The sequence below is a fragment of the Stylophora pistillata genome, chromosome 9, assembly GCF_964205215.1.
Source record: "Stylophora pistillata chromosome 9, jaStyPist1.2, whole genome shotgun sequence".
In the NCBI taxonomy this organism is placed as follows: Eukaryota; Metazoa; Cnidaria; class Anthozoa; order Scleractinia; family Pocilloporidae; genus Stylophora; species Stylophora pistillata.
Genome location: NC_142527.1, coordinates 24,112,499 through 24,123,120, shown reverse-complemented (window position 1 = coordinate 24,123,120; position 10,622 = coordinate 24,112,499). Strand labels below are relative to the sequence as shown.

At 37.9% G+C, this 10,622-nt stretch overlaps 1 pseudogene across 1 annotated transcript; it reads right to left on the bottom strand.

The window, feature by feature from the left end:
- Positions 1-599: 599 nt before the first annotated feature.
- On the bottom strand, positions 600-8,522 carry LOC148723948 (uncharacterized; annotated as a pseudogene). Its single transcript, XR_015991701.1, has 15 exons — positions 8,080-8,522; positions 7,872-7,974; positions 7,089-7,309; positions 6,950-6,999; positions 6,376-6,457; positions 6,015-6,185; positions 5,759-5,904; positions 5,340-5,448; positions 4,496-4,579; positions 3,660-3,840; positions 3,334-3,423; positions 3,000-3,060; positions 2,349-2,417; positions 2,028-2,215; positions 600-1,759 (listed from the first exon to the last, which is right to left on the bottom strand). The product of XR_015991701.1 is annotated as an uncharacterized LOC148723948 (transcript).
- Positions 8,523-10,622: the final 2,100 nt, after the last annotated feature.

Genomic DNA, 10,622 nt, shown 5'->3' with positions numbered 1-10,622 from the left:
AAAGTTTTGTTGGACGGGTGATGGTTACGTAAACTATGCAACGCTCAAAATGCGTCATTTCAGTTCAGTAAGGATGGTCTGAATTGACAATGTACTAAAGGACGACGACCGAGTTCAGTATTTGGCTCATCAACTAGAGTATTCAAACCTAAGTTATATAAAGCGATAATTAAAATACAGAGTTTATTTAGATATTCGAGGCACCCACCCCACACTTGCTAATCTCTGTCTATCTATCATTCCCTTTGGTACAGATCGACAAAGATGACTAATGTTTCTGTTCGACAATGGTGGACCTTTCAAAATTGCATGACAACGGTGACTCATGGTCCGACATCTTTTCCACGCCTACAATTGTACCTCCAGTGAACTCCAATCCATACAAACATGATTTTCAATCATATCAGAACCTAACAGAGTCTGTATGGGAGTCTAATAAAACGGGGTTTTGACTTGGTGGCTACGTAGAGCTGTCCACTTACGAGTGTCCGTTAGTTAAGGGAGCTTCGGCACCGATTAGCGTATGAAATATGCCCTCTACACATGTTATGTATAGTCCTAATAACGTAAAACTGCAACGAATCACCACCAAGATGAAATTTGCCAACGGTGAGAATTTATTAAAACATATTGGATGATTAGCCAGTCATTACAATCCTACACGATGTATAGCCGCCCAGTTGGCCCAATGGATAGAGCGCATGACTGTTGTGCGGGAGGTCGAGGGTTCGAGCCCCGGCCGGGCCAACATGCAAGGTCTTCAAATAATTGAGAAGAATTTGCTACCTTTCTATAAAATCAAAGAATGGTTAGATATTCTAGTCTTCTCGGATAGGGACGAATAAATGGAGGTCCCGTCTCCTGCAGGGTTGGGGGTAGGAGACGTTAATTTCCCACGCACGAGATTACTGTGTCAGTGGATGTCCTCCCCTGGGGTGGGATGGGTGGGTTTACTGGGCCCGCAGTAATTGGCGCAAGCTGTTGTGATGTCCCAGGCGGTTGGCGAAGCTAATAAAATAAATTGATATTTATTGGGTTTTCCGAGAAGTTTACCCACTATTAGCGCTCGCACATAAACAAAACAACGGCTGTTTCTGTATGGTTTTGGCAAGCACCAGAGACAAAATGAGCTTTATTCATCATCAGATATCTCGCTGTCTGATGATAGTTCTAACACAAAGGCCTCATCGTCCACATCTTCCTCCATCATCAATTCGTCTGATTTCTCGTCATCTGGAAGATAGTCGATACCACTCAAATGAGCATAGGTTCTTGCTTCCTCAGCATGATCAATAGGTTGAGGGGAATCCAAGATACAACCCCACAAAAGCAGCAGCGAGGAAATGTGATTTCAGTGAATCATCCGTTTTTTTTTTTTTAAGACAAGCTATTATTCCTGCATTAAGAGGGTCATCAGTGAGAGGCAGAAGCGCTTCCACTGATTCGTCTATAAGCTTGATTTCGTTTTGGAGAAAAGAGACGAGGCGATTCATTTCCTCTTTTAACAGCTCAAGCTCTTCCTGACACCTGTTGTGTAAGCAGAAAAGGTCAATTATCTGCCTCCTAACAAGAGCAGGAACGGTGTCCCCTTCCTCTTGGACTTAAGAGTAAATGCTGCTCCTTGGATCCTTAGCATCGTCATAAAGAATTTGGGGTACGTCATTTAGAAGATACCCATTTACTTCAGACAAAGTTTTGTGGATGGACTTCACGACTTTGTCGATCTGCTTTGCGAGCTTTATGGCAATTGCTTGGCCATCTGAAAATTAAAAAGTTCACAATAACTAAAGACGCAATGCAGTGGCAGTTTTATAGATAAGACGGAAAAATGTAAATGTGTAAGACTTGGAAACTGGGAAAATTTAGCCCTCATACCCCTTCTCAAATAATCGCAGTACAATGCCTAGCCTCGCAGTTAAATACAACTGGCATACGCAATAACATAACGACGGAATTACTGCAGACCATGATCACCAAAATACACATGCTACTGAATATTTTACATAGCAATTTCTTCAGTTTATTACCAGCATATTTTCGCTTCAATTCCACCAAGAAACATCTTTCGGATGCCATACAATGTAACTTCAACAAGAGTTCGCTCTTTCTCTTCTCGTAGAGGCGTGACTTTACGGTTACAAACACACGGGACAAATCGGACCATCTTTCTTTGATGTGATGCTTCTTTTCCATGGCTACTATGGCCTTCTCGTTCCTATGTACATGATAAATGCAAGTTAGAGAGAATTATTATCTGCCTTTAATTTGGCACCCCTAATTCCCTCTCTGCAGAACCTGATTATTGCAGTCGTTGCTGCAAGGAAGAAATTTGCATCTTTATGATTTACCGCTTGATTTTCTTTTCAACATCTTTTACCTTCCCTTCATCTTCATCTTGTACATAGTTCAATTCATTTCTGAAAAAAAAAAAAAATTAAGTGGGTGGAGATAAGTACAAGATATGTTCAGTTTAATACTGAGTAATTATATCAGCTATGGTGGAAAGAAAGGGAAGTACGAATACGTTTGTTATATTATTGTGAAAACGGGTTTTTGCCTTCACAACTAAACGGACGGATGGGGGACAACTCGATAAACTTCTTCTGGGAAAAGGTTTTTCCTGGGGGCACTCGCTGGCTGCAGGAAGGCCGAGATCTACTTACGGCTGTTGACTATCCTCGCAGCAATGACTAACAACAACAAAGTTGGCTCCAAAGTATATTTATTAAGTACCACTGAGCTGACTAGTTTTTTACCTGACTTGACCAGACTGGGTTTGACTGAAGAAAGCAATACAAAACATCTCTATTCAAGCCGAAGTCACAAAGGATTATAGCTAATGCCATGAATCAACTAAAAGATTAGTTTCACGTAGTCTACCACAACGATTGGTTAGGTAGGAATTGCGCCTTTTACAACATTAATCACTTTCGAAAAGCTCAGGTACTCGCTATAATGTAAATCATGAATTTGGTAGGTGGTACTTCCACACTATTTACCTGAGTTTTTTAGACATAAGGAGCAAGCTGACATATGATTCGTCCCACTGCAGTGTTAATCCTGTGACAGATTAATAATGTATTAGTGAATACAAAAAAACTGTTTTCCCTACTGATTTGTAATAAATGCTGAGGAATAAAACTTCCGTGTTCTTTTGGTTTCAACGCTTCCACTTCTTCCTTTTGCCACTCTTGTATCACATCATCATCACAACCTAGTACAGGTAAAATATTACAAATTGTATTGCAATAATCGGCCAGAAACGCATGCATGTAAGTCATTGTGCTGTTTTTTCAATGCAATGAGTAAAAAAAAAAAGTTTAAAATGTATACCTGGAAGTTTTTCAGTGAGTTCCTCAAGCTTTGGACTTACATCATGTAGAAGAGTTTCTGCCCTAGCAAACTTTGCTTTTAGAGTAACACCTGTGAACATTGAAAGGAATCAGTTTAATGTGTGCTTATGAAAGTTAATCAACCACGACTTACATCTTAACACACGTCCTTATTGAAAACATGAAGAATTGCAACTTATACGACAGAAAACACAGGGTAGATAAAGCTGTCCAGCTAAAGGTCTGGTCAATAGTTGATATATCTTCTACTTTTCAGCAAAACTTACAGAAACGTGAAAGTTATGTGTTCAATAAAATTAACCATACCAAATTTGTGATACAAATGTTGGGCATAGTGAAGAAGCCCATCAGTCAAAACATCTGTCCTCTTGTGAGCACTCATTTCTTTAGTGACAGAGGAAAACCTGCGCAGAAAGGACCATAACCTTTCCACCCCTTCACCATCTGTCAATCCAGTTTCCTTGATCCTTCTTGGACTGTATTGGATCTACAGACAATCACATTGAAGATAAGCCTAAGAATCAATATGGCATGGACCTTGCATGAGATAGTCCGCCAATACATGTACTAGCCTGCAGTGCAGGCAGATTTTAGCAGTGTGAATGATATTTCCAAATCGAGTCTTCAAAGCACCATCTTGAATTAGGAAAACAGTGGAGAGTTAGAGCAAAAATATGTTTACCAAGCCAGTAGGCATGAGACCTCCTCCCACATTGCATACTCGCCCCAACTTTCCAGTAAAACAAACACTCAAAAGATAACAACCACTAAAACCACCTACACTGCATGCTATATACTCAAAAATTATAATTTTCAATTTAGGTAAAATAAACCTCGAGTAAAGGTTCACTGGCCGGTGTTTCCAAAGCTGATAGGTTTATGTAGGGTGGCCACTCTTTTAAAAGGAACATGTACATGTGCTTAAATATTTTACCTCGCTTGCTAAGCTGACCCTTGGAGATCATTTGCTTTTGATTTTGGAAACTGCTGTCAGATTTCTGATCCCACACTGCTCACCCATTGGTAAGCATGGGATGTTTATTATAATTACAACTGTATTTAACCAATGTCATGGTATTGCCACACATTTCTTCACATTGTCACCAGACTATTTACTGTCAAACTGATAAATAATTACTAACCTGGCATGATGCCTTGTGCCCATAGCAATGGAATATGGGTATGGCAACATCAACACCTTCCAAGAGGCTTTCCTGAGATGAACACTAACAAACATAATCATGTAAATGAAAATTGTGTAAGAAGTAACAAACTATTCTGAAGTTAAGATGTGATCCTCACAGATATTCATGCAATTTAAATGTAAGCAATAATGGGAATTTAACCAAACACAAAGAAGAAACGAATCTGGCCCCATTGGGATTTCAGCCCATCACATTGTCATTACAATGCTCTATCCACTGAGCTATGAACTGCCATCTGTTGGGAGCCAGCCAGTACCCACGAGAGGAAGTGATGAAACAGGCAATGGACTAACGTGAGCTGCAAAAATGAAGTTTTATTTGATTGAGCCAACTGCTCAAAATTCATTTCATAACTCTGTCGATTACATCTTCATTTAATTCCCACAGTTCACATAATTCCAGACTGTTCCAATAAATATATCTTATTAACCAAGCGCGAGGGCTGTATTGGGAGAATATCAGCCTGAGGTCTTGACGGTACGGACCGAGCGCAGTGAGGCCTGTACAAAAAAGAACGAGGGCCGATATTCTTCCAGTACGGTCCCGAGCAAGCTTGGTTAATAAGAGATTTGTTAGACGACTGAAGTTCAAAGGGACCCAAGTGCCTGGTCCAATACTGAGAGAATATTGACCGGCAATAGACTTCCCGGGTCGTGTAATAAATTATTTTATTTCATCCCAAATTTAATAGAAAATACTTTGGACAGTTCTACAAAATTAAATACCACTTTAGAAATACCATTTGGCCTCCTGCACAGTCATGTTCAAAAAATTTACTTACCTCCAAATGGTGTGCTAATAGACAAGCGATGTCATACATGATTACTCTGCTTCTGGTGCTCTCATTAAGACTTCTAAGTCTCTTAAGCTCATAAACAGAGTATGATATTCTGTAGAGAGAAAAGATTATTGAAAAGGTGAATCAATAACCAATTTTTTCTTTTAAATCTTTTTACATAAAATCTAAGACAAATTTTTTATTTTTCCTATAATATGACATTCAAATTTAAAACAAAGTTATACAATGATGATGCTATTAGTGTAAAAAATCATAGCATGCTCCTGTATATACAAGTGTGCTAATTGTCAGCTTGACAAATTCATAATAATCATGGCTCTATCATGTAATTCTAAGAGACAATACATGTAGGATTGAGCACAACATTAGGTAAAATGTATTTACATAATTATACTCCATACCTTTCACCATGCTTTATGTTAAGGAATCCTTTAGGAAAGTCATGTCTGCATACTCGCCCAAAGACACCTTTCTCATCAAAGAGTTTGTTTTTGCCTTTTGATCTTAAAGCTGAAAGAACCTCTCCAGCATGGAAATTACTGCAGTTCTGTGATAAACAAGGGACAAAAACAGAAAATCTTGAATTCAAAGGGCCAAAAGGAAAATCATACAGTTCTCAAATTTACATCTGAGCATTGCATCACTTTATATACAGACCTGTTCTATGTCTGCTCCAGCTTTGCCATAACTGTTGACAAAATTGTCAACATCATCCTGGTCTGCAAATAGGAGTGTTCCATGTTTGGGTGTTCCTAAATCATGCCCTTTGTCCTTTTTTCTACACAATCCAAAGCACCCATCCATGCTTTCAGTGAGTACACCATCATCCTATTCAAAAGAGAGGGGAAAAGAGAAAAATAGATATAAAACAGAACAGCAACAACAACTTAAAATGAATACTGCAGAACTACAGCACTAGTCTAAAGATGAGTGTGTTTTGTGTGCCCCAAAATGAATGCCATAATAATATTCCTCAAGTGCAAGCTACTCTTCAGAACAAATTACAATGTATAGTTACCCTTGGACATATAGGACACCAAGCTCCATTGTACAAATTTGCATTGTAGTTTGTACAATGCTTGTACTGATGCATGAAATACCTTCAAGTGAAAACAACAAAATGTCAATTAGGACTAATTCTTTTCTTACAGCAAGTCAGTACATGTACATGTACAGCAAGAAATATGTCTTGTAAATTAATGTAAATGGAATATTCACCTTAAAACAAACAGTCAATGTATCTTTGAATCATATGAACACAAAAGCGACAAAAGCAAAGCATGAGTTTGACAGCTAGATATTTAAGCTTGGCAACTAGATAATAAATAAAGAAATAAAATAATTATATAAAGAAGCACTTGAAAATCATATTGTGACTGCCTTTACTATTACTATTACTACTACTACTACTACTACTACTACTAATAATAATAATAATATTAATTAATAATAATAACAATAATATAACAAGAACAACAACAATAATAATAGTAGTAATAATTTTATTACTTCTAATATCAATAATACCTTAGTAGACCTTGTACGTCCACAAATTAGCAGCTTTGATACTCTCAACCTATAACCACACATACCTGAATTCTTCAAAGCATTCTGAATTAAGGATACTGTAAATTGAGCTCACCTAAAAAAAACATACCGTCCAACCAAAATCAATCAATTAAAAAAAGTCTGGTCATATGTCTGAAAAAGACTCTTTGCAAGCGAACCTACATGTGTTGGTTGTAGCTGAGGATTGAGTTCTGTGATCACTTCTGTGATGTTTAGCAGGGACACTTGACAATGAAGAAAGACCTTCTCCACAAACTCCATCAGTTTGAAGCTGAAACCTGTGGTGGGATTTGCTGGTGACCCTGGCCAGAACTGACATTTCAAGAGTGTGACAGCATGCGGCTCACAATCACACACTTGTACATATTTGAGGTGATGATTTCCTGACATTCATAAAAAAATAAATGAACAACTTATGAAGTTAAGTAAACAAAACAAACAAACAAAGAAAAAACATTACATACAGCTTTACATACCTCTTACTTTGTTGAGGGCCATGTAGACACCTTAACCAACCACGAGGGCCATACTAGGAGAATATTGGCCCGAGGTCTTGAAAGTACAAACCAAGTGCAGTGAGGTCTGTACATAAAAGTCCAAGGGCCAATATTCTCCCAGCACGACAGAAAAGGCTCTTACAGATAGATGCAAGCCAAGTTTATTGTTTTTCTTTGGACTTAATGGCAAGCCATATCATTACAAAACTTAATTGCATGTGGAATCATTCAGGACATTACCCGGTCCAATACTTAGAAATTATTGGACAGCCAATTATGGGCCCTGACATATTGAGAGAATTTAAATATCGTATCATTATCATCAGCGTTCTTGATTTTAGGCAAGCGGCAGGAAAATGTGACAAAGGAGCAGATAAAATTGAAAAAGAATGCTTCGTTTTAAAACCATTCTAGTATTTTCTAACCACTATAAATGAAATGAGCTGACCTGAGGCATCCAGAAGTCTGAACAGCTTTACTGTTGCGGTTCTGCACGTATGGCCATAGCTAACAGTTGCCTCATCTGCATACAAAGGAGAAAATACCCCATCCTAATAAAATAAAGAAAGTAAGAAGTAGATAAAAGTACAGTTTAACCAGATATGTTACACTAAAAGTAGCTAGAAGACAACCGGCCCCAAAATATTCATACACACCTTCCATTGCTCAAGTACATGAAACTTGTTTCGATTGACATGTAGAGCTCGTGCACATTCAACACAGAAGTACTGGCGAGGGCCACAGTATTCACATCGTGTTGTAGCGATGCTCTTTTGACAGTTCACACAGTTAATCTTGTCTGGAAGATGCTGTTCTTCGATGTACGAGTTCAGCAACTTTTCCCGTACCTTTTCCCAGTTAGCAGAGATACTCAAAACACGATTTTGCTGTTGAGTTGAGAGTTCCTGCTTGTCAAGATCGTCAAGAGGGACATCTTGTTCTACTAGATGTCCTGACTATTTTCCTCCGTACTCTTATGAGGCTGCTTACCAAGATCCACTCTCAGCGGAATCGATACAGTGGTTTTCTTTCCATCGCGCCCAATATTCTTCACATCAAGGCCGACGGGCTTTAACCGACGCATTTCGCAGCGATCACCTTGGCTTGTTCACCGATGACTGAGGGATTTGATTGGTCGAAATGTTTATGCATATTTAATAAGCTACTGGGAAGACTTAGATGATCATTTGACACGGCTTGAACCCACTGATCTAAATTTAGATTAGGTGGGTGTTAGCCATTTAGATTGTGTAAGTAGGGTGGGATTGTTAATTACTTGAATAACCGCCACCAGTTTGTGACTATTAATGGTACAAATTCTGAGAAAATGAAAGTAACTTCTGGCGTACCCCAAGGCTCCTTATTGGGCCCAAGACGTTTCAGCATCTTTACAAATGACCTACCTTTGTCTGTTGACTCAAAGATAGAAATGTTTAACGATGACTCCACTGCCTACATCATTGGAAACTCTATCGACTCTATTTCAACCCAAATTCAAATTCTCTTGCATCAACTACTTACCTGGTCTAAATTAAACTCCATGTTCATCCATCCAGCCAAGTCTGAAGTCATGTTTATCTCAAAAATACCATTCATCGGCCCAATTAGACAAATCACTATAGACGATAAACCAATCAACTGGGTTCTAAGCTCATCTTGCTTAGCAGTCAAACTTGACAACAAGCTTAACTGATCTCCTCATATTAAAATGGTGAACTCAAACTTCAATGCAAAGATTTCTAAGCTTAAACAGATGGGGACCTTCAACCGATCCACTCTGGATTCTAATTACTTCAAAGGTATTCTGTCAAGCGTAACTTATTGTATATCTTTGTGGGGATCTTCCAACTTGTTGGCCGACCTCGAGGATTCGCACATCCGTGCTGCCAGACTGATTCACAAGATCAGCACAAATATCCCAAAACATGAAGTTCTTAGCATAGCAAAATAGACATCTATACATTACATGTATAAGAGAAGACTTGCCTGTATTGCATACCAGGCCTTTCATAACCTAGCTCCTGATAACATAAACAGTTTATTTACAAAGTACCAGACTTCATACAATTTAAGAGATAACTTAAGATTTGCTCTTAAATGTCCCAAATCCAAAGCCCTGCACAATTCTTTCACTCATCGCGCTAGTATTGTTTGGAATTGCCTACCTAGTCATTTAAAGTCTGAGCCTAGTTACTCTTCTTTTAAGGCTAGTATTAAGAAATTCTATAAATGCATTGACCAAATTAATTTCGGCTCAAAGTCCACTGCTACCAACAGTATCAGTGACGAATTTAAGTACTACTGATATCTAGTTTGCCATCTTACTATCTTATTATTATTATTACAATTATTATTCATTTAATATTTTTAAATTTAAATCTTATCTTTGTATTTATTTTCCTTTAAATGCATTGTCTGAGTTAATTTGACTGATACTAATATTTATATATATATATATATATTTACTTACTTATCCTACCCGTATGTATAATGTATTATTGATACGTATGGTTATTCATACTAGGTGACGTATATATTTTTAGCTGTTTATTAGTAGATAGTAGGTTCACATCAGCATTAGCTGCCATTTCCTCAACCAGCTTTATCAAATAAAGGATGTATGTATGTAGCCATGAATGTGGTCAGTTACGTCATTCATTTGAACCTCTCTTAACTTTTAACCAGGAGCCTTTAAAAATTTTACTAAACAATTAAACTAAGAGTTTTCTCATAGAGGTCCTGCGCTTATCAACAAAACATCACCATGGTTTTTTATGTTTTATAAATTAATCGTCGCAGTAACTCTTTTTAATCGACAATGAGAAGCAGAGGATTATTAGGACATTGATTAAGACCAGGAACGTGTAATTATTTTAATCCGATCTCTATCACCGTTTTCGCCCGCGTCTGTCAATGAACAATGCATCATCATTCAAAACATATGATAATTCGTGCAAAAACATCCAGTTTTAGAAAAATCTGTTCGGTTTATGGAGAGGACAGGAAAATTTCAAGCAGTCACCAAGCTTACCTTCTTTCTTCTGCTGTTGCTGTCCACCATCTTACCATGAATGATAGCGACTCAGTGGTTCAGTTCAGCTCAGCAGTGCAGCGTCCATCGCTCTATCACTTTGACTCGGCCATTGATGGAAGATGTTGGACTGCAACTTTAGTTTGTCCATTTTTTGTTAAAATATAG